Genomic DNA, 25,749 nt, shown 5'->3' with positions numbered 1-25,749 from the left:
CAGTGGTGCATATAAACAAATTCTTTGATAAGCCCGTTCTGTAATTAGCTTTTATCTGTAGTAAAACCAATAGTTTGAGCTCTATCATCAAGACTTTTTTTCATTTCTTATTTGTTTCTGAATATAGAGTGGGTAGAGAAGACTGATTATTAAACTTAAACCTCAAATCTAGGCTGAGGCCTGGTAGATCCCAACCTTCTATTTAACATTTGCTGTTATTATTTGTTGCTGTTGAGTTGGCTCTGACTCATGGCAACCTTATTTTTAAAGAATAAACATTGCCTGGTCCTGTGCCATCTTCTTGGTCATTAGTGTCTTTGAGTCCATAGTTGTGGCTACTGTGTATTTGGACTATCTTCCAACCTGGATAATTATATTCCAGCACTATATTAGACAATTCTGTTATGATCCATAAAGTTTTCAGTGGCTAATTTTCAAAAGTAGATTATCAAGTCTTTCTTTCCAGTCTATCTTCATCTGGAAGCATCACTGAAACATGTCTACCATGGATTATTTGAAATACTGATGACATAGCTTCCACCATCATAGCAGCCTGCAAGCCACCACATTACCAGAAGCTGACAGATAGCTGGCGGATTTAACATTTACATGGTACTTATTATGTGTCATTTCATCCTCATAACAACCCTATAATATAAGTATGCCCTATTATTGTGCTCATTTTGTCCATAAGAAAGCTTAGGCATGAGGTGGTATAATAATTTACCTGCAGACAATGAATGGTAGAACCAAGATTGGTTCATTAGGCAAACCTGTAGGCATAGGCATTGGCAGCCTGGTGCCAGATTCTGAGTCATTGTCCAATATGGGATACTGCCTCTCCAGAAGTGACATTCCAAGGAACAGTATGTTAAAGGGTTCCATTGAAAGGGATGGGAAGAGAACCCAGGGTGAAAAAAATTGTAAACTTTTTTTTTCATTTTCAATCTCTCCTGATCTTCTCATAACCTTCCAAATGTCAACATGTGACTCTCCATCAGGATATGAGGGCAGCATTTGACTGTGGAGCATTGTGCAGGGACTATCTCTTGGGACCAATATTTTCAGGAACAATAGTTTAAGAAAGATTGAGAGAATAACTTAGGTAGGGGAAACTCTTTGGTTTGGATACAATTCAAAAATGTTTTATAATCGGGTCTTCAAATCAGTTCTTCCATGTTCAGTCATGGCCAGCAAAGCAAAACTGGAATGGATCCAAATTTGTAAAATATATGTAGGTGTATTGGAATGATAACCAGAACAGGCAAATTACAGGTCAATGCCTTGTTGAAATGTAATCTCTCTTTTAAAAACCAAGGGCAGATGTGCATTGCATAGCAATCAAATTTTTTTAACTAGCAGAGTTAGAAACAATGGTACCTGGCTCAAAGATGGCAGCCAACTGCACCACTTTGAATGTGTGTCACTCTCCAAAGTCCTGTGGGAGTCCATCTCCCACATCAAGCTCCTTAAAGGATTCAGTACTCCTCTTCCAACTTTCCCATTCCAGGACTTCAACCTGTAATTTTTTCCATTCCAGTTATTGTTCTGATATACCCACATTTTACAAATGCAGCTCTGTTCTGATTTCACTGCCTTGGCACAACTGAACTGGTTTGAAGCCTTGATTGTTATATCTAAAAACCAATCAAAATACCCAGAAATTGCTTAGCTTAAATTTTACAAATAGTTACTTGGGGGTTTACACAGATAAGGCTGGGCCTTGTGATCCAGAGGCTGAATCTGACACATACCCAAGCCACTACAACATAACATAGCGAGACTTGTTATAACAGAGGTACAAAGGATGGCAAGCAGAAGATAAGGCTCAAGGTGTTACTCAAAAAATGCAAGGGTCAAGCCCTGGAGTGGTGCAGCCAATAGTCCACACCAGAGTTCAAGGAGAAGAGAGTTTTAATCAGAGACTCCACTGAGAGACAGATGGGGTCTCAGTGACCCCAAAAATGCCCACTCTGCTCAGTGCTTACAATCAAGGGTTCTTATGTTAAAGGAAAAGAGACACAGTATGTATGCAGGATTAGTTAACAATTTTCTAAAAGTTAGATGGGACAATGGGTAATTAAGAAAGAATTTTTCTAGTGAGTCCCTGGCAGTTAAGCAATTCTTAAGTCCCGTCAGTGTTTGTCAAAGTCCAGACCTTAGATCACATGGTGCACCAGGAACTCATAACTGGATCTTAGAGAGAGAGCAAGTTAATTATAAGTTGAAGCCAGGGTTTAAAGAAATGGCATCTTAACTGAAAATATGGAGTTTTATTTGAACAATATGGAGTCAGTCCTAACAAAGCAAAAGTCTTTATCCTTACAAAGGGAGAATGGGATGAGTTAGTTCATGGAAGAGTTGGGATATCAACAGGCCTTAGAAGATGGGTGGGACTCCAGGCAATTGTTTTAGATTAACTGTACTTAGACCTAAATCAGTTCTGTCCAGGATGGGGTCTGAAACCCTGAGGACTCTAAAGCTCCTATATGATCCTAGAGTTTGAACTGGGGGATTATTCCTTCAGCTAAGCAGAGATCACAAATTGGTTGCCCTTAGGACGGATGTAGTCCCTGAGTGGCTCTTAAACTCTGGGCTACAAAACAAAAGTTCAGCAGTTTGAATCCACCCAGAGACACCTTGGAAGAAAAGTCTAGTGATCTGCTTCTGAAAGGTAATAATCATAAAAACCCTTGAATGACAGTTCCACTTTGCAATACTTGGGGTCATCATGAGTCTGAATCAACTTGACAGCACCTGGTTTTTAGGAAGGATATGGCCAGCTGACTCATGTTTGGCCAGCAGTATGGTTGGTGTGTGTGTATGGGTATGTATATATGTATAAGTGTAGATTTAATTTAATGTATGTATTCTTGAGTTGAGGGAGCTCTGGCGCATGATGTCTAAGGCATTTGACTGCTAACCAGAAGGCTGGTAGTTCAAACTCACCAGCCACTTCTCGGAAGGAAGATTGGGCAATCTTCCGTAGAGATGCTGCCTCAGAAACCCAAGAAGGGGTGAGTCGGATCTGACTCGATTGTGGTGAGTTTGGTTTAGGAGCTCTGGTGGCATGGTGCCTAAGGCACTTTGACTGCTAACCAGAAAGCTGGCAGTTCAAACCCACCAGCCACTCCTCAGAAGGAAGGTTGGGCAATGTACTTCCGCAGTAATTGTTGCTGTTGTTTGTTGTTACATGCCATCAAGTCGGACCTGACTCATAGCAATCCCTCCTTGGGTTTCCGAGGCGGTATCACCTCGGAAACCCAAGGAGGGGTTACTATGAGTGGGAACCGACTCAATGGCAGTAAATTTGGTTTGGTTTTGGTTTATTCTTGAGTCTTACCATCACTCTCATTTTTTCCTACCTGTCTGGTCTTTGAAGAACATGAATTCCTTCTTCTAAGCTGGTATAACCATATGTCACAAGATGAAATGCCTCTACTTCCTTAATAAATTTCAATATGGTGGACAGTATTATGGAAAACACCTGGGATTTAGGTCCTTGGTGGAGAATATGAAATATCTGTCTGGAAATCCTTGGCTGATTCTTCCTAAGTTAGCTACCCTTACCTCTCTCCCTCCTGAATTTTCACTCAGGGCAGCGATATATATTTTTGCCCTAGCTCTATCTATAGTTTTAGAGTTCAGTCTATATAATGGAGTATATTACATTAAACTAAGCACATCTTCCATTTTTAAACTATGTTTGGAAAAAGAAAAGCATAGAATTCCAGTGATTTAAAATAAATCTTTAAATATAATTAGATAATGAGGCCAGCTGAGTTATTTTCCTTTAGGGTTTTTTATGTTTGTTTTGAAACCTTTCATAATTTTTGTATGGTTGCTTCATTTAGGTTCAGAAGGTAAACATTATATGTTTACATCATGATTGTTATGATTATAGTCACTTGAGTACAACAAAGAACTTCCCCACCCACATTACCACAGGACTATTGTACGCTTCTTTATAATTATAGTCACCTGGAGTCTTGATGAAGATGTCAACAGGAAAGCTTTTTTGAGCCCAGTTCTCATCTTTGCTTTAGTCCTCACAGTGTTAAGCTAAACTGCAAACAGAATTGGTGTTTTCTTCAGTCTTTGCACAGGCATTTTGCTAGTGTAGGCATTGTGATTCTGTGAGGTCATGGGATGCTCAAGAGTGGTGCTGTGGAAGTCCCATAACTTTGTGCATACTAGTTTCCTCTCTGGGCATTCCTTCCTTCTGAAGGGTCTGAGTAGTGGCAGAGTAGGAAATTGAATTCATATGGATTATGCTGAGATAAACCATCAATTTATAAATGAGTGGAAAATTATGAGTTGGAAAGAGTGGGGCAGGAAACTGTTTTTCATTACAACCCTGCATGATTTGGTTTGTTCACTAATTGTTATTACTTTAACTTTTCAAAGATTTTCAACCCTCCTTTGAATGCTGCAGCTGCTGATCCATTCCTTTGTTCCCCTTTGCAGCTCTTCTTGGAAGAGTTGTCCTTATTTCCTGCTGTAGCTAAGGTTGTGTGTCAACTTGCCTGGGCAGTGGTTTTGAGTGCCCGACAGTTGGATGTAGTTATTCTCCATGATGAGTTTGCAATCACCTCCATGGTGGAATCTGCTATGAGCAGCTAAGTAGTTGGGTTCAGGGTATGGCCTGCTTCCAGTATATAAGGAGAGGCTTTGAGAAAGGTCTCTAGCTTTTGGCACATCTGGACCCTGCATTTGGTCATGTCTTGGCCTGCCATGTTGCCTACTGATCTTGGGATTGTGTCTTCTATCTCTACTAATTCTCCTCTTGTTCATCCTTTAAAGAAGGAGTCCTGGTGGTGCAGTGATTAAGTGCTTGGTTACTGTTTTGGTTCTCCAGTGCTACTCTAACAGACAGACATACCACAAATGCATGGTTTTAACAAACATAGATTTATTCTCTTGCAGTTTAGGAGGCTAGAAGTCTGAGTTAAAAATACTAGCTCTAGGGGCTGGGTGAAGGTCCCTCAACCTTGGGCTTCAGCTCTGCCTCTTGCTCCTGGCCCACTGGAGCTGGAGGCATCTCTTAACTCAGGCAGCTGCTGACTGCTGAGGCTGACAAACCCAAAGTCAACAAGTAAAATGGCACAGTCTTAAGATTATCAAGCAATGGCAGGCCACTAGTTCAAGTCCAGAAACAGTCCAAAGATCAGCAAACAACATGGCAGGCTACTGAATGAAGATTTGGCTATATGCAGGATCAAAGCATGCCAAAAAACTCAAGACCTTTCTCAAAGTGTCTTCTTATATAGTGCAAGCAGACCACATCCCTAAAGTACCTACTCAGCTGCTTACAGCAGCTTCTACCATGGAGTTGATTACCAGTCTCCTCATAGGGAATCACAATATCCAGCTGCCCAGCCACTCAAAACCAGGCCCAAACTGACACATAATCTTAACTACCACAGCTGCTAACCAAAAGTCAGCAGTTCAAATCTGTCATCTGCTCCATGAGAGAGAGATGAGGCAGTCTGCTTCCATAAAGATTATAGCCTTGGAAACCCTATGGGCCAGCTCTACTCTGTTCTACAGTGTCACTATGAGTCAGAATCAACTTGACGTCAAGGGGTTTGGTCTTTTTTTTTTTTTTTTTTCAATTTTTATTGTGATTTGGGTGAAAGTTTATAGAGCAAATTCATTTTCAATACAGCAGTTCATACACATTTTGTCTCATAATATTGACTGTAATTCCCCACAATATAACAGTTCTCTTCCTGCTTCCTCATCGTAGTTACCTCTTCCCTGTCTCCTTCCTTCTCATGCACTCTCACCCTCTAAGCTGTCTCCATGTGGAAACACTGCCATTCTGTTCTCCCATGATTGATCACTCCAAGGAGTGTATCTAACCTGATGTAATTTTTACCCCATATACTTGTCTATTATTTGGCTGGAAGCCACAAGAGTGAGTTCAATTCCAGACCTGAAGGGTGGCTAGAGTCTCAGGGGTCTCATCAGGCTCCCTCAGACCAGCAAACCTGGTCTTTTTTTTTAAGATTTTGTTTTGTTCCACGTTGTTCTTCCACTCTATCCAGGATCTCCTGCACCAATTCCGCTCCAAATGGTTGACAATGGTAGCCAGGCACCATCTAGTTCTTCTGGTCTAATGGTCATATAGGCTGAGGATCACATGGTCTACCAGTCCCTTGGACTAATTTTTTGATGCATCTTTGGTTTTCTAGGTTCTTCTTTGCTTCAGACAAGGAGAGACCCATAACTGCGTCTAGATGCCCACTTGCAGCTTTTAAGATCCCAGTCGCTACTCACCAAAGTAGGATGTAGAATAACGTTTTTGTGTAGTATGTTATGCCAATTGAACTTGATGTTCTCGGCAACCATAGTCCAAAACCCAGAGGTTCAACTACTCACTCCCTTCAGGTAGCTGGCTGTGGTCAAGAACTTACCACAACCTTGCCCATTGTCAGCTCTACTATATACCTGGACATTCTTATAGTGCATACAAACACACATGTAGAACCATTGTCTGCTAACCCTATAGATGGTCATGGGCACATTGCCCCATGCCTAGATACACCCGATCATTCAACCTGCCCACCCATCTATCCACCTGTAGATCAACACTTGCCATCACTGACAATGCAGTACTGCACAAGCAAAAGGGCTCATCTTTGTTGTCTATACCTCCCATATACCTCTCTATGTCTTCTTCTTCCTCAAAGCCACCGTGTTGATCATTCACATTTGGTACATTGCCCTCCTCTTAAAAAAGAAAAAAGTTATAATAGGTAAATAATTGTATCCAACGTAAGCATATATGTAATTTTTTAGTCATGAACTAGTACTAAAAGGCTTTAATGAAAACAAACACTGACCTGTCCAGCCCACAATCCTGTTTCCTCACCCTACTACCAATGTAAATCATTTTCAGTTTGTATGCTGTCCCTCCTAATAATTATTTATGTATATTTTAAAGAATAGCCTTAGACTGCCATTTCTTGATCTATTTTAAACTACTGTGGTAGTTAGAGTTCTGTGTCATCCTGGATGGGCCATGATTTTGAATGCTGTCACAGTTGGATGTAGTTATTCCCCGTGATAAGACTGGATATGGTGCAATCATCTCCGTGGTAGAATCTGCTGTGAGCAGTTAATTAGTTAAAGGAGAGTTGCCTTAGGGGTGTGGCCACTTCCTGTATATATGGAAAGGATCCTGCATTTGGCTTGTCATCATTTCCAGGTCCTAGACTTGAACCAGTTGCCTGCGTGTTGCCTGCCAATATTGGCATTGTTGCCTTCACAGTCTATGAGCCAACAATCTTGGATTCCCAAGCCTCAGCAGCCAGCAACCTGTTATACTGTCTGTCAATCTTGAGTCTGTTAGCCCCTGTAGTTGTGTGAGTCAGGAGAAGCCTCCAACCTGCTCCAGTGGACCTAGAAAGCAGACCTGTAGCCCAAGGTTGAGGAACATTCATCCAGCCTCTAGGGCCAGCACTTTGAAGTCAGACTTCTAGCCTAGTCTTTCCATAGAGCTGGCACTTTGAGTTTGGACTTCTAGCCTCCTGGACTGTAAGAGAATAAATTTCTGTTTTTAAAGCCATCTACTTATTTCTGTTATAGCAATACTAGAGAACTAAGACACCTACTCTTAAAAAAGTTAAAGTATGTCATCACACACACACAGACATGCACACACAATTCCCTTTAATTCTTCATCTTCTCAATACAGTTTCATTATAGTTTTTGGCTAAGTCAGCAGTCATTAACATTATTATGGCCAGAAAATAATCATTGTTCAACTCAAGTTACATATTATAAATATTTCCTTTTCATACAAACTTTTGTTTTTTCTGGAGTTGAAACTGTCTTTGTTTAGCTTCCCATGTATCTATTATTAATTTTTTTAAAAATGCTCTGATAGAGCTGCTAAACTCCTATCAGTAGTTTTTCCCAAGTGTTCGAAAACATCATTTCTATTTTTCTCCTGGTGACCTCTCCTCTAAAGTCCTCGGTCCTTCTGCTCCAGGTGAGACAGGCTAGTTGGTTCCTAGGAGACCCAGTACACAGCTTTCAACCTTCACTCTCTTCCTCTGTGGGATATCCTTCCATTAATCAGGATAGAATCACTTCCATGAAATCAGACTAAAATGTCTAAAAATACACACAATTGAAGTTTCTTTCTTGTTCATATAACTGTAACACCCCCCCCAAAAAAAAAAAATTAAAAAAAATAACCTCACTGCCATCAAGTCAGATCCAACTCATAGCGACCCCTTCTTGGGTTTCCTAAGTGGTATCACTATGAAAGTAGATTGCCCAAACTTCCTTCCAAGGAGTGGCTGGTGGGTTTGAAGCGCCAGCCTTCTGGTTAGCATTCAAATGCCTTAGGCACTATGCCACCAGAGCTCCCATATAAAACTGTACAGGGGGTGACATTAACAGGTTGGCAGGGAGCCCTGCTCCATGCAGTCAGAGACCAGGCTGTGGTGACACTCTGTCATCCTTGACAGGTTTTCCCAAGGAGTCAACTACATTTCAGTCAGCCCAAAGGAAAAAAGAGCATAGAGGAACATATGTGGAAGTTTTTGTAGACCAGACCTGAAAGCAGTGGCATTCATATAAACCTGTGTTAAAGTGGCTACAATTCAATAGCAAGGTGACCCTTAATAGCAAGGAGTGCTAGGGAAGACAGACAGCAGCTGAGTCCAAGGAAGAAATGAACATGGATTGAGGTGAATAATTGGCAGACTCTGCTGTACTGTTGTTATATGCTAGATCTTATGTTTTCCTCAAGAATATACACCAAAAGTTTTCTTTAATAAAAATGTATATGAGATGTAAAGACTACTAACCTAAAGATTGGCAGTTTGAACCCCCCTGTGGCATCACAGAGGAAAAGCCTGGAATCTGCTTCCATAGAGATAATAGCCGAGAAAACCCTGCAGGATAATTCTCTATAACACATGGGATTGCCATAGTCAGAAATGATGGCAATGGTATGTGGTTCTTCTTGTTTTTGTTTTTTGGTTTACATTTCAGAAAACAATTCTACCCTTATATTGAACTAGTAATTTAAATCCACTCCGAGCTTCTCAGAATATGGACGTCATCGCTCCACCCTGATCTATTATCATGTGTGTTATTTAGCAGTCCAATACCAGTATGAGTGTTCATCTTTTGCATTTAACTTACAAAATTTTGAGGTCTTATCTTTGTTGCTGATTCTTAAATACAATTTTTCATCCATTAGGTACTTTCAACATGGGAACCCCAGAACTTCAGTTTTGAAAAATATTCTCATTATTTCATTGATAATGTGTCCCCTATATTTTCTCTTTTATCTCTTTCTCACACCTCTATTAGTCAGATATTTGACTTTCTGCATTAAACAATGCAGAAAGTACCTACTGCTTTAAACAATGCTGTTGGATATTCAGATACACCTTATGATTCAGCTCAAGTTCTCTTTGCTTCAGCTGTCTCTCAGGCCTTTGGTTCCTTATTTCACCTCAATCACTGCTGCAGTGACTGCCTCCATGTGACCTATGTGGTTCTACTGCCTGAAGTCTGTATCCAAGAATTTCATACTCCTCCCACTACTTCTAAACTTGAATGAAGAATCATGTCATGGATGTGATATATTATAGTATGATAGATATAATATAGTATAATAGAAAGTGAAAAGTGCTATTTAAAAAAAAAAAAAAGAAAAGAAAAAGTCAAGTGCTGGAGTTGGGTGAGTAGTTGTAATTTTAAATAGGGTGGTCAGCATAGACCTAGTGAGAAGCTGAAATTTGGGCAAAGGCTTGAAGGAGGTGAGGAAGATATCCAAGCTATCTCAAAGAAAAGCATTCTGGGCAGAAGGAAAAGACACTATAAAGATCCTAACATGGGAAAAACAGGAAGACCTTCAATGAGATGGATTGACACAGTGACTGCAACAATGGAATCAAATATATCTACTACTGTGAAGATGACACAGAACCAGGTAACATTTTGTTCTGTTGTACAGTGAAACTTATGACAGCCAGAACTCCATGGACTGCTTTGTATTTCTGGCTCTCAAGTTTTCTGCCCTTGACAGAGTGCAGTCTTACCACTTTTCTATTGCTTGTTTTAGTGAAAAATATTTCAGTTTTCCTTCCCTGACAGGTTTCTATCTTACACAGTTTCTGCCTTCACAGGTTTTACTGTACATAGGGTTGTTATGAGTTGCAGTTAATCTGATGGCACCTAAAAACAACAAAGGTGGGAGTGTGCTTGGCATATTCAGGGAATAGTAAGGAGGGCAGTGCAACTAGAAAAGAATAAACAAGGAGGGGTATAGAAGATGAGATAGTAGAGACTGCTTTGGGGAGTGGGTGAGTTTTACATGCCATTGAAAGGGTGTTTCTTTTATTCAGAGTTATGCAGTAAAACTGGAATGTGAAAAGTGGAATCTGTGTAAGGCAGAAACCTGTCAGAGAAGGAAAACTGAAATATTTTCCACTAATGGAGAACAATAGATAAGTCAAAGGTGGAAAACATGTGAGATTTGGAAAAACAAGGCAATCTCATTGAGTTCTGGATCTCACAGCTTTCACTATATATATGGAGTTATGGGACTTGAAATTTGAAAGGATACTGGTACTATGGGTACTATGCAGTGACTACACATTGTAATGGAGTATGGGTGAAAGAAAAGACCAGGTAGGAGCCTAGTGAATACATTTCAAACTTAACATGTACAAAATTGGATATTTTATCCTCTGTATCTATTCTTTCATACAATCTTCTCTATCTCAATAAATGGCTCCCACCAGAAGCTACGGACAGAAACCTTAGTCATGCTTGTTTCTTCCTTTTCCATCACCTTCTCCTCCCTCAATCCATCAATCTATCCTTTCTCTAATCTGTGAACTATCCGCTTCCCCCTATCTCCATGTTCTTCATCTTTTCCCACAACCATTATCTCCTGCCTGGCCTGTCACAACTTCCTCCTAACTTATCTTCCTGCTTCCATTCTTACCTCAATCCAATCTATTCTTCACACAGTGATCTTTGGAAAGTGGAAATCAAATAACATTCCCTTGCTTAAAACTCTTCAGTGGTTTATCACTGAGTTTAAAATTAAAACCATATTTCTTACTGTATTAATTAGGTTGTAAGTACTAATTAATACAGTTGCAAAATGATGGTGAAAACTTAGAAAGAGAAATTTGTTTCACTTTCACATAAATATAAATCTGAAGTAGACTACCAATTCCAGGAAAATGGAGAAGATAATGTACTTTTCCTCCTGCTAAGTACAATGAAAAATATTGGACATATATACATATAAAATCTCAGACATTAGAAGACTCCAAAATATGGAAAGAAGAAGACAGACCACTAAGAACTTCAGAGCCTAGTGCGAGTTCCCTGAGTTTTCTTTTTGATTCATACCCTAGACTTGGAACTGATAAAGTTAGCAACCCAAAAACATCAACAAAGGCAGACACAAAAAGCCCTCAATAAAAGCCTGCTTTCTTCAGCAAAAGGACAAATTTAGCAAGACATAAAGCTTTGAGATAATAAATGCTGTACCCTAGCCAAACATCATAGAAATACTGTGGCTTCACACCCACCCATGCCAACAAACATTGAGTAGGGCATCTAGACTTTCACTCTCTTAAGGCTGCAATGAGGAGCTCCACTGTCCCTGAAGGGGTTGTGGTAGCTAAGGCCAAGTAGAGAGACAAGACTTTCATCCCACTGGACAGTAATGAGGCTCCCTGTCACTCCATAATGTCAGTGGAAGTCATATGGGGAGCCTGGATGTCCACCCCTATTTTGCAATAAGATCTCCCTCCCTTTCTCCACTGGGGTCATGTCAGAGAAGGGCTAGAGGAGAGTAAGCTTTCACCATCAGCTGGCAGTAACAATGTCAATGTCAGTGCCAGTGTGAACATTGTGGGGAACCAGAACTCTCACACCTGCTCAGCAGTAATGAGAAGCTCTCAACCTCAGATGTCAATGGAGACCAAGTGGGCACACTTTCATGCGCACAACCAACCTTAATTACCTCATTATCCCCTCCATTCAATCTCTGCGCAATTTATAAAATACCACAATGTGACTGAGAGCTGAAGAGCCTACACTGATTATACTGGTCCAGTTCCTGGAGGTGATCATCACTTCCAGTTCTTGTAACAGCACAAACGGGCACTACAGGTAAAAGAACTAGCAATGTTGGGAGCAAGGCAGGTGGGAATGATGTCAATAAATATTTATATGTATTCATAAGTCACAGGTCCATCACCAGGGGACTACCTGTTTTTAAATGCTTAGGTGTACCGCTCTGCATAAGAAAGAACTGGCATTCTTCAGAGACTTAGGGCTGTCATCAAGGGCTTTTGACTCTCCCAACTCTCAAAGTCAGAGTGCTACCAAATAGTATTTATTATTAGCCAGACAGGATGCAAATAGGATCCATTGGGTTCAAACATATTTACCTGATGGACTGAAACCACAAACTGTTGCTATTCTTCATGATGTAATCCCAGATAGGTCAAACCACAAAATAGTGCAGTGTTTTAAAAAAAGACAATAGCCAAGTCAAATAAGACTCTAACATCAGATTTGTGACAATTAGTGGAGTCTCAGCACTGGAAATACCTACCAACAACTTCAGGGACATAAATTCTGATGATTGCCAGAGAACCAGCTCATTTAGAGATCCCTTTGCCTTCACATCACTTGTCATCGTGCCCAAAAAAGTAAATTGTATTTTTCATTATTATTCAAATTTCTTCTGTTTTGTAGAAATAAAGAAAAGAAAAGATGATATGGCCTTTTAAAGTAATTATTTATAATAAAAGCTACTAAAACAATACAGAATTTAGAAGAAACACAGCAATAAAATTTTCTGTTTTGGGAAGGGAGAAAAACACAACTACGAGAGCATTCCTTTGCTTTTTCCTCTTGCCACCCAAGTTCTATTTGTACTTGATAAGGCCAAGCTAAACTTCTTTGCCTCATTAGGAACTACAGGGATTTTTCCACTCTTCTTTTTCCCACGCCAGAGGTCCTCTTCCGATATAGCTGGTAGACTTAAACTTTTCACCTTAATCCCATTGGATTTCTCTCTTTATTTTCTTCTGAGAATATTATTTGAGTACATATCTCAGTGACAAAAAAAAATGAGGAAAATGTTTTAGTTGGATATTTTTGTATCACTGATTACTCAGTGAAGCTAGGCTGTTCCAGGATAAAGGATTCTTTCTAACATGTTTTCAGTGTCTGCGATTGTGCTCTATTCCTTGTTAACATGCTGTGAAGCTTCGTGAGAAGTAGTCCCAAGGTCTAAGGAATTGCCTTTTTGAATGGTAATCTTAAATGTCTGGGAGTTGCTAGGTGGTACAAATGGTTAACACACTCACTGCTAACTGAAAGTTTAGTTTCTTGTCCTCCACAGATAACCCAAAAAAAACATAAACCAAACTCTCTGCAGTAGAGTTGATTCTGACTCACAGCGACCCCTCCTTGGGTTTCCGAGGCAGTATCACTGCAGAAGTACATTGCCCAGTCTTTTTTCTGAGGAGTGGCTGGTGGGTTGTAACACCAGCCTTCTGGTTAGCAGTCAAATGCCTTAGGCAATACTATGCCACCAGAGCTCCTATTCTCCAGATAGGGATGAATTAAGCAGTAAGCAAGGTTTAGGGCAGCAGCAAAATAGGACTACCAATTGTCCAAAACAAAGACCCATAGAGGCCAAGCAGACAATACTGTGGCTTGGGCCAAGTGCACCAAGGAAAAGTGAATGCCACAGTGGAAGGGAACAGGTAGGGCACTAAATGAAATTGATCTAGCTCCAGTGCATGAGAATGTGCTAGCTGGAAATCAAGTTCATGCACGGTGACAAGGTCACCCACACTAAAGGTAGTTTAAGCTATGAGGCCCTACCACTTTAGCACATTCAATATCTCTCTCCTATCTGTTTCATGTAATTGAAACTCCTTATCTCAGTTGGTCTCTTAGGAGTATACTATTTCTTTCTAAGAAGCAAGAGGTGGGACTAAGTCATCAATCTAACACTTGCTACATTCACCCAATATGCAACAGAATCCAAGTGCGTAGGGATGGATTATATTAATAGATAACAGGCCTGGGATCGATTTTGAAAGGACCATCTTGTCTGCTGATCTAGCAGCTCCAGCCAGGAGGGCCAGCAATGCTCGTTGCCATGCTGCAAACACAAGGTGTGGTTTGGGGTACTTCCTCATAAGCAACCAATTGGAACTCCACTCACATATGGTGCACACAAGCAAGGGAACTTGAATAAATCAACCATTGCAATGAATTCAATCAAGTTATTTTTTAACTGAGTAGCATTTATACACAGAGTTATTATTTATAAATAATAATATCTATAACTTTAAAATATGCTTAGCATACTTGCAGATGCAGTCTGTTGTTATTGTTAGGTGCCATTGTTCTGACTCACAGCAAACCTATGTACAACAGAATGAAACAATGCCTGGTCCTAACACAATCCTCACAATTGTTGCCAAATTTGAACCCATTATTACAGCCACTGTGTCAATCTATCTCACTGAGGGTCTTCTCCTTTTTTGGTGACCCTTTACTTTTCCCAGCATGATATCCTTTCCAGGGAATGGTCCCTTCTGACAACATGATCAAAGTATAAGAGATGAAGTCTGGCCATTCTCACTTCTAAGGTGCACTCCAGCTATACCTCCTCAAAGACAGATTTTTTCATTCTTCTAGCAGCCCATGGTACATTTAATATTCTTCGCCAACACCACAATTCAAATGCATCGATTCTTGTGCAGTCTTCCATATTCACTGTCCATCTCTCACTTGCATATGAGATTACTGAAAATACCTTGGCTTGGCACTATTTACAATAGCAAAAAGATAGAAACAACCTACGTGCCCATCAACAGAAGAATAGATAACCAAGCTATAGCATATACACACAATGGAATACTATGCAACACTTAAGAATAATATAGAATCTACAAAATACTGCATAATATGGATGAACTTGGAGGACATTATGCTGAGTGAAATAAGTCAATCACAGAAGGACGAATACAGTATTAGTTCATTATTTTAAAAAGTAAAGGGAACTTTCTTTGTTGGTTACCGGGGGTGGAAGGGGAGGAGAGGGAACACTGGAAAAAAAAAAAAATGCATTGACACATCTCACTTTAGCTTTGTGTATTTCACTGTAGATAAATTATATTTCAATAAAATGTGCTTAAAAAAATACTGTGGCTTGGGCCAAGTGCACCTTATTCCTTAAAGTGAAATCTTTGCTCTTAAACACTTTAAAGGCATCTTTTGCAGCAGATTTGCCCAGTGCACTGCATTGTTTCATTTCTTTCTGCTGCATCCGTAGGTGTTGATTGTGGATCCAAGTAAAATGAAATCCTTGACATTTTCATTCTTTTCTCCATTTACCATGATGTTGTCTATTAGTCCAGTTGTAAAGATTTTTGTTTTCTTTATGTTGAGGTTTAATCCATAGTAAAGGCTTTGATATTGATCAGTAAATGCTTTAACTCTTCTTCACTTTCAGCAAGCAAAGTTGTGTCATCTCGTATTACAGGTCGTTAATGAATCTTCCTCCAATCCTGATACCACATTCTTCTTCATATTGTCCAGTTTCTTAGATTATTTGCACAGCATACAGATTGAATGAGTATGGTGAAAGGATACCACCCTGATGCACATCTGCCTCATGGTCTACATGTACAGATTCCTCATGAGTACAATTAAGTGTTCTGGAATTCCTATTCTTTGCAATGTTATTAGTTATGAGCCACGCAGTTGAATGCCTTTGGATAGTCAATAAAACACAGGTAAACATCTTTCTGGTATTCTTTGCTTTCAGCCAAAATCCATCTGATATCAGCAATGATATACCTTGCTCCACACCCTCTTCTGAATCTGGTTTGAATTTCTGGCAGTTATTTGTCAATATTCTGCAGCAGCCATTTTGAGTTATCTTCAGCAAAATTTTACTTATGTGCAATATTAATAATATTGTTAGAAAATTTTTTGCATCATGTTGGACCACCTTTCTTTGGAATAGGCACAAATATGCATCTTTTATAGTCAATTGGCACAGTTACCTGTCATATGAATTTCTTGGCATAAATGAGTGAACATCTCCAGCACTACATCCATTTGTTGAAATATTTCAATGGGTATTCTGTCAATTCCTGGTGGCATAGTGCCTAATGCATTTGACTGCTAACCAGAAGGCTGATGATTCAAACCCACCAGCCACTCCTTGGAAGGAAGGTTGGGCAATCTACTTCCGCAGAGATACCTCCTCAGAAAACCATGGAGTGGTCGCTATGAGTCACAATTGACTTGATGGCAGTGAGTTTGGATTTTGTTTGTTTGTTTGTTTTTTGTTTTTGTTATTCCTCAGTTCCTTCAGTGCAGCTTTGACTTCTTCCTTCAGTACCATCTGTACTTGATCATGTGCTACCTCCTGAAATGTTTGAACGTCGACCAATTCTTTTTGGTATGGTGATTCTGTGTATTCCTTCCATTTTCTTTTGATGCCTCCTGCATCATTCAATATTTTGCTCACAGAATCCCTCAATATCACAACTTGAGGATTGACTTTTTCTCCTTCAGTCCTTTCAGCTTGAGAAATGCCAAGTGTGTTCTTCCCCTTTGATTTCTCAGGTCTTTGCACATTTCATTGTGATACTTCACTTTGTCCTCTTGAGATGCCTTTGGAAATCTCCTGTTCAGCTCTTTCACTTGATCATTTTTTTCCCATTTGTTTTAGCCACTCTCCACTCAAGAGCAAGTTTCAGAGTCTCTTCTTTTCCTTTCCTGTTTTTTTAATGACTTTTGCTTTCTTTATGTATGATGTCCTTGATGTTATCCCACAACTCATCTGCTCTTCAGTCATTGATGTTCAATGCATCAAACTTATGCTACAAATGATCTCTATATGCAAGTGGTATATACTCAAGGTCATATATTCAGTCCCATGGACTCGATTTAGTTTTCTTCAGCTACAAGTTAAAATTGCATATGAGCAACTGATGGTCTGTTCAACAGTTGGCCCCTGGCCTAGTTCTGACTGATGACATTGAGCTTCTCTATTTTGCTTTCTCTATCATTTCTTTCTAGTAGATTTGATTCTTGTGTATTCCATTTGACAAGGTACACATGTATAGCCACCATGTATATTGTTGAAAAAAGATATTTGCAATGAACACATCATTACCCTTGCAAAATTCCATCATGTGATCTCTTGAGTCATTTCTTCCACCAAAGCTGTATTTTCCAAATACCAATGCTTCTTCTTTGTTTCCAACTTTTACACTCCTACCATAAGTAATTATCAATACATCTTGATTGCATGTGCGGTCAATTCCAGACTACAGAAGTTGATAAAAATCTTCAGTTTCCTCATCATTGGCTTTAGTGGTTGGTGCATAAATTTGAATATTAGTCATATCAACTGGCCTTCCTTGTAGGTTTATTGATATTATCCTATCACCAGAAGTGTTGTACTTCAGTATAGATCTTGAAATGTTCTTTTTGATGATAAATGTGACACCATTCCTCTTCAATTTGTCACTTCCAGATAGCAGTCCATATGATTGTCTGATTCAAAATGGCCAACACCAGTCCATTTAAGCTCACTAATGCCTAGGATATAATCCTTTGCACCTTCTCCAACTGATCTACAAATTCTAAATGACACAGTTAGGAATGGATCTTGTTGGTAACCTGGGGACTGCATATACTTGAAGCCATATCCACTATAAAACAATAAACTTACAAATCCCTTGCTGATGACAACATCATTAAACCTGCGCTTAAAGTTCATGAAGACTTCAGTCTTTACTCCTTTCCCTAACCTCAGCCCTTCCTAGCTTCAGAATCTCTTAAATCTAACCAGAATTCCATTCCCTCATTCACTGACATAAATTTATTAAGTTTCTACTTCATGCTAAACATTGTTATAAACCAATTGTTCTCAACCTTGATTGTACACTGGAATCATCAAAGTTTTAAAATTACTGTGCTTAGGAGCCACCCAGAGATTCCAATTTAATTAGTTCATGGTGAAGCATAGGCATCAAGATGTTCTGTTTTTAGAAACAAAGAATAAGGATGGGTATTTGGAAAATATGGCTTTGGTGATAGAAATGACAATGGAGATAATAGAATCAATAACTTACTCCTTGAAAATACCTTTTGTTCAACAATGTAATCAGTGACTATACTTGTAGGCCTTGTGTTTTGGTTACCCAATGCTGTTCTAACAGAAATACTGCAAATGGGATGACTTTAACAAACAGGAATTTATTCTCTTACAATTTTGGAAGTTACAAGTCCAAGTTATAGGTGCCAGGCTCTAGGAGCTGGGTGGAATCTCCTGGACCTTGTGCTTCAGCTCTGCCTCTTGCTCCTGGCCCACTGAAGCTAGAGGTATTTCTTTACTCAGGCAGCTGCTGGCTGCTGAGGATGACAGACCCAAGGTGACAAGTGAAAAGGCACAGTTCTGATATTACAAAGCACACGGCAGGCCATTGATTCAAGCCCATTAAAAGTCCTAACATTGGTAGAGCATGGCAGGCTGCTGAATGAAGACTCAGCTACATGGAGGGTTCAAGTGTGCCAAAAAAACTAGACACCTTCCTCAAATCTGCTTCTTATATACTGGAAGCAGACCACATCTCTAAAGCAGCTACTTGGTTGCTCCAGTAGATTCTACCATGGAATTGATTCCCAATCTCACCATGGGAAATAACTACATCCAGTTGCCCAGCCACTCAACCAGGCCTAGCCAAGTTGACAACAACTTGCAAAACTACCACACCTTGCAAAAGGAAATACACAGAAATAAAATCAACTACATCTGTAAAAGAGGTGATGGAGAACCACAATATCATCAATCAGAACAAGGCCAGAGGACAAGTGTGGAACAGACCATCAATAGCTCATATGAAAGTTCAAATTGAAGCTGAAGAAAATTAAACCAAGTCCACAAGGGCCAAAGTATGACCTTGAGTATATCTTACCTGAATTTAGGGATCACCTCAGGAAAAGATTTGATGCATTGAACACTCATGACCAAAGACTAGACGAGTTGTGGGAGACATCATATGTGAAGTAAGCAAAGGATTATTAAAAAGACAGGAAAGAAAGACCAAAAAGAATGTCAGAAGAGACTATGAAACTTGCTCTTAACATAGAGCTTCTAAAGCAAAATGAAGAAATGATGGAATGAAAGAGCTGAGCAGAGGATTTCAAAGGGTGACTTGAGAAGACAAAGTGAAGTATTGTGATGAAATATCCAAAGACTTGAAGTTAGAAAAACAAAAGGGAAGAACACACTCAGCATTTCTTAAGCTGAGAGAACTGAAGATAAAAATTCAAGCCTCAATTTGCAATACTGAAGGATTCTAAGAGCAAGATATTGAAAGACATGAGTATCAAAAGAAGATGGAAGGAATACACAGAGTCACTGTACTAAAAAAAAAAAAAAAAATTGATCCATATCCAACCATTTTAGGAGGTGGCATAGGATCAAGAACTGATGGTATTGATGAAAGAAGTACAAGCTGCACTGAAGGTATTGGCAGAAAACAAGTCTCCAAGAATTGATGGAATACCAATTGAGATGTTTCAACAAATTGATACAGCTCTGGAGGTGCTCATTCATTCATGTCAAGAAATTTGAAAGACAGGGAACTGGGCCAACTGATTGGAAGAGATCCATATTTGTGCTCATTCCAAATAAGTGATCCAAGAGAATGAAGAAATTATTGAACAATATCATTAATATCACACACAAGTAAAGTTTTGAAGATAATTCTAAAATGGTTGCAGCAGTACATCAAGGAGGAACTGCCAGATGTCCAATCCAGATTCAGAGGAAAACATGGAATGAGAGATATCATTGCTGATATAAGATGGATCAGACAGATATTGGCTGATAGCCGAGAATACCAGAAAAATGTTTACCTGTGTTTTATTAAGGAGCTCTTGTGGCATATTGCCTAAGGTATTTGACTGCTAACCAGAAGGTTGGTGGTTCAAGCCCACCAGCCACTCCATGGCAGGAAGACTGGGAAATCTACTTCTGTAAAGATTTATCTCCTCAAAACCCAAGGGGGTCACTATGAGTCAGAATTGACTCAATGACAGTGAGTTTGGTTTCTGGTTTTTGTGTTTTACTGACTGTGCAAAGACATTTGACTCTGTGGCTCATAACAAATTATAGATAGCATTTCAAAGAATGGGAATTCCAGAACACTTAATTGTGGTCTTGTGGAACCTGTACATAAACCATGAGGCAGTTGTTCAAATGAAACAAGGGGATACTGCATGGTTCAAAATCAGGAAAGGTGTGTGTCAGATTGTATCTTTTCACCATATTTATTCAATCTGTATGCTAAGCAGCTAATCCAAGAATCTGGACTATATGGAGAGAATGCAGCATCAGAATTGGAAGAAAACTCATTAACAACCTACAATATGCAGATGACACAACCTTCCTTGATGAAAGTGAAGAGAATTTGAAGCACTTGCTGATGAAGATTACACCCTTCAGTGTGGGTTACACATGAATGTAAAGAAAACAAAAATCCTCACAAATGGACCAATAAGCAGCATCATGATAAATGGAGAAAAGATTGAAGGTATTGAGGATTTCATTTTACTTGGTTCCTCAACCAACACCCATAGAAGCAGCAGTAAAGAAATCAAATGATGTATTGCACTGGGCAAATCTGCTACAAAAGACATCTTTAAAGTTTTGAAAAGCAAATATGTCACTTTGAGGACAAAGGTGTGCCTGACCCAAGCCATGGTATTTTCATTTGCCTCATATGTTTGAGAAAGTTGGACAATAGATAAGGAAGACTGAAGAATAATTAATGCCTTTGAATTATGGTATTGGTGAAGAATATTGAATGTATCATGGACACCCAGAAGAGCGAACAAATCTGTCTTGAAAGAAGTACAGTCAGAATGATTCTTAAAAGCAAGGATGAGACTTTGTCTCACATATTTTGGAAATCTTATCTGGGAGGAGCCAGTCCCTGGAGCAGGACATCATGCTTGGTAAAGCAGAGGGTCAGTGTAAAAGAGGAAGGTCCTAATGAGATGGATTAACACAAGAGCCGCAACAATGGGCTCAAACATGGAAGTGATTATGAGGATGGAGCAGGACTGGATAGTGTTTCTTTCTGTTGTACATAGGGTCACCATGGGTTGGAAATGACTCAATGGCACCTAAAAGCAACATCAAGAAGCACATTTCCAAGTCTCCTCCCACTACAGTTTCATTTTAGATTTGGTTTTATCTCTCTAAGACAGTGCTTCCCAAACTTTTCTGTATCATGGTAAAAAACCATTGCTGTTGAGTCAGATCCAACTCATAGCAACCCCTCCTTGGGTTTCCAAGGCAGTATCACTACAGAAGTAGATTGCCCAATCTTCCTTCCAAGGAGTGACTAGTGGGTTTGAACTGCCAGCCTTCTGGTTAGCAGTTGAATGCCTCAGGCACTATGCCACCAGAGCTCCTATATCATGGTATCTACATGAAATTATATTTTTTGGCATTCTGGGTGCAACAAAAAAAGTTGCTGTAGCCCCTCTTGCTATGTCAAGAGCATGTGGAGCTAACTCTTTAGTTTACTTGTAATGATTATTGGCTCACGAGCCTACTTTAGCACTTGAACTGGGAAGCTCTGCTCCATTAAGACTATTCTGGCAAGTGACACCTGTGTCCTAACTGATATATGCCATATCTGCTTCTCTGTCTCCATCTGATCTATAGTAGATAGAGTTCAATGACCATGAGTATTCTTTATTTAAAATAACAGCAATTTGGTCAAGATAATGTGGAATTAGAGGCCAGGAAGTAGAAGAAGATGAGGACAGGCTACTTTCCTTTCATTGTGTCCTTGATTAAAGTTTGAAGATTGCCTGTGAATCCATGGTCAGGTTACAGTAGCCACAGAAAGTTATTTGCAATAGGTAAAGTGTCCTGAGTCTTAATTGGCTAAGCTATTGGTAAATTGTGAAGCTCAAAAATTACTTTGTGGAGACTTCTGGTAAGATGGCAGAATAGGCAGACAAGCTCCACAGACCCTGTTCAACAAAGAAAAGAGAAACCAGTTGACAGAGGTACAGAAGATAATCCTGGAGCTCTGAGCTTTGAAAGGAAGTACACAGAAGTGGATTAGGCACCAAATAGTGGGAAAACCTGAACAAAAACAGTGAGTACAGAGACTGTCAGAGTAGTGGACTGTCAGCCACTCTGATAGGACCAACAGCCTGAGTATTTCCAAGTGGTGTTGGGACCTGAGAATTGACCTAAAGATCAGCCCTGGTCACCAAGAGTTTCAGGGATGACTGCACTGGTGGCCTTTGACTAGGAATGGAAACAACATGGAAGCAAACAACCTGAACTATAGACTTTCAGCTGTCCAGAGGGCACAGCCATTTTGAATGTTTACATGCAGCAGCCATTTTGGATTTTAAAGTGACAGCATTCTCATTCAGATTCCAGGAACCTAAGAATACGCTTCATTTGCCAAGGACAGCAGGGACATACAGGAGGTAGACAATGGGCAAGGAGACAGATGGTGAGTGCATATGTGCTGCCAACTAGTGAATAGAGGAGCACAGCACAGTATTCTGCTTCCATAGATAACATACAAACAAAACAAAGAAAATGAAAATCATGGGCAAGTCACTCCAACATACAATCACCAATTAAATGCAAACACAAAAATGTCACCATGCCTCGGAGACAACAGAGTATCATAGTCCATACAATGAAGCAAGACAAAGCAGGAGAAACAAGGGACCAGGATACAGATCCAAAACACATCCCTGAGAAAGATACAGCATAGGAACTCCCTGATAAGGAATTCGAAAGAATTATATTTAGGCACCTTCAATGAATTTAGAGACAGATCAAGGAAAACACTGACAAAATTGAGGAAAACACAGAGAAAACCCTAGAATAATTTTGAAAGACAATAGAAGAACAAAATGACAAAATAAATAAAAAATTAGAAATGATACAAAACCTACAGACAGAAATCCAGAAGATTAATACTAAATCTTCAGAAATAGATAACACATTGAATGGGCAAAGGACTAGAATTGAATCAATGGAAGACAGAATTAGTGAGATTGAAGGCAAATACCTTAATACTTCTTTGGAAAGCAGACAATTAGAAAAAAGATCAAAACAAAATGAAGAAAGCCTAAGGCATGTGGGACATCATCAAAAGGAATAACCTATGTGTAATTGGACTCCAGAACAGGAAGAGACAAATAAAACCACAGAGAAAATTTTTGAAGATTTGTTGGAAGAGAATTTTCCTGATATGATGGAAGATGAGAATATATCCATTCAAGATGTTCAGCAAACCCCAAACAGGATAGACCCCAAAAGAAAATCACCAAGACATATCATCATCTAACTCAACAAAACCAAAGACAAAGAAAGAATCCTAAAAGCAGCATGGGAAAAACAAAAAGTTACCTACAAGGGGCAACCAATAAGACTACACTTGGATTTCTTGACAGAAACCATGCAGACAAGAAGACAATGGGATGGTATATAAGACCAAGAATTATATACCCAGCAAAATTGTCCCTCAAATATGATGGTGAAATTAGGACATTTCTAGATAAGCAGAAATTCAGGGAATTTGTTAAAACCAGACAAACCTTACAAGAGATGCTAAAGGAAGCCCTTTGGACAGAGAACCAACAACAGCAAACAACAACTGACCATTAATACACATGATGACCTAACCCAGAAACAAACCCAGTTATAGACGTATCCAAAGTAAATAAGCCTACAAGATTGTGAACAGGAAACCAGAGAAATCAATTAGCAAATTAAGACAATTACAAATGAAAAAGAGTGGGGGAAAACTGTGTAGTTACAGAAGTTCTAAATGGTAGAGAAGTCAAGACAACTATAAGATAAAACTGACTGTTCTAAACTTGGCAAGAAAACTATAAATCACAGGGTAACCTCAAAGAAAAATGATAAACCTTCACATAAAAATAAAACAGAGGACCAGCACAAATATTTAGCAATTACTAAAACAATAGCAACGAAAGAAGTGATAGTACGACTCATAAACAAAACAAGCACAGCAAAGAAAATTATATGGAACAAAGAAACCAACACCACAAAAAGCACATAACAAAATGACAGCAACAAATTCATACTTGTCGATAATTACATATCTGACAATGGACTTATCTCTAGAATTTGTAGAAAACTCCAACACCTCAAGAACAAAAAGATTAACAATCCAATTAAAAAATGGGCAGAAGATATGAATGGACACTTCACCAAAGAGAATATTCAGGTGACCAGCAAATACATGAAGAAATGCTCATGATTATTAGCCATCAATGCAACAAAATGCAATGCACAGCGCTTGAGTTGGATCTGACTCATAGCCACCCCTCCTTGGGTTTCTGAGGTGATATCACTAAGGAAGTAGATTGCCCAACTTTCCTTCCACATTAGCCATCAGAGAGATGCAAATCAAAACAACAATGACATACCATGTCACCTCAGCACTAATGACAAAGTTCAACAAGACAGAAAATGGTGGATGCTGTGAAGATGTGGAGAGATTGGGACTCTGAAATGATATAACCACTGTGGAAAACAGTATGGCAATTCCTTAAAAAGCTGGGATTTGAAATACCATTTGACCCAACAATCCCATTACTAGGTATATGTCCTAAAGAAGTGAGAGCTAGGACAAGAACAGATATATGCACACCCATGTTCATCACAGCACTATTAACAACAACAAAAAGATGGAAACAACCTACATGCCCATCAACAGAAGAATGGATAACCAAACTGGGGTAGATACACACAATAGAATACTATGCAACCCTAAAGAATAATGTAGAATCTGCAAAACACCGCATAACATGGATGAACTTGGAGGACATTATGCTGAGTGAAATAAGTCTGGTTAGCAGTCACAGAAGGACAAATATAGTATTAGTTCATTACTGTAAAAAGTCAAGGAAAGGTTATATATGGAAGGAAACTTTCTTTGTTGGTTACCAGGGGTGGGAGGAGAGGGAAGGGAACACTGTAAAAAAAAAAAAAAAAAAAAAAAAAAAAGCACTGACCCATGTCACTTTAGTTTTGTATATTTTACTGTACATTAATTATATTTCAATAAAGTGCATTTAAAAATTTACTTTGTGTATAACATAGTGCCTAAGGCACTTGACTGCTAACCAGAAGGATGGAGGTTCAAACCCATCAGCCACTCTTGTGAAGGAAGTTTGGGCAGTCTACTTCCATAGTGATACTGTTTCGGAAACCCAAGGAGGGGTCACTATGAGTTGGGTCTGATTTGATGGTAAATAACAACAACAACAACAACATTATTGTACCTATAGAATGTCTTCACAAACTAATTCTAAGTAAATAAAATCTTGGTGGTGGTGGTAGACCTTCCAGGGTCATATTCATTTTTTGAAACTTCTCAATTGGTATTCCATCAATTCCTGGAGCCTTGTTTTTCATCAGTGCCTTTAGTGCAGCTTGGACTTCTTCCTTCAATAACATTGGTTCTTAATCATATTTTACTTCCTGAAATGGTTGAATGTCAACCGATTTTTTTGGTACAGTGACTGTGTATTCCTTCCATCTTCTTTTGATACTGCCTGTATCATTCAATATTTTGCACACAGAATCCTTCAATATTGCAAATTGAGGCTTGAATTTTT

This window comes from Orycteropus afer, unplaced genomic scaffold, assembly GCF_000298275.1.
Source record: "Orycteropus afer afer isolate SDZICR_OR568_19922 unplaced genomic scaffold, OryAfe1.0 scaffold00071, whole genome shotgun sequence".
Classification (NCBI taxonomy): Eukaryota; Metazoa; Chordata; class Mammalia; order Tubulidentata; family Orycteropodidae; genus Orycteropus; species Orycteropus afer.
This window is presented reverse-complemented; position numbering follows the sequence as displayed.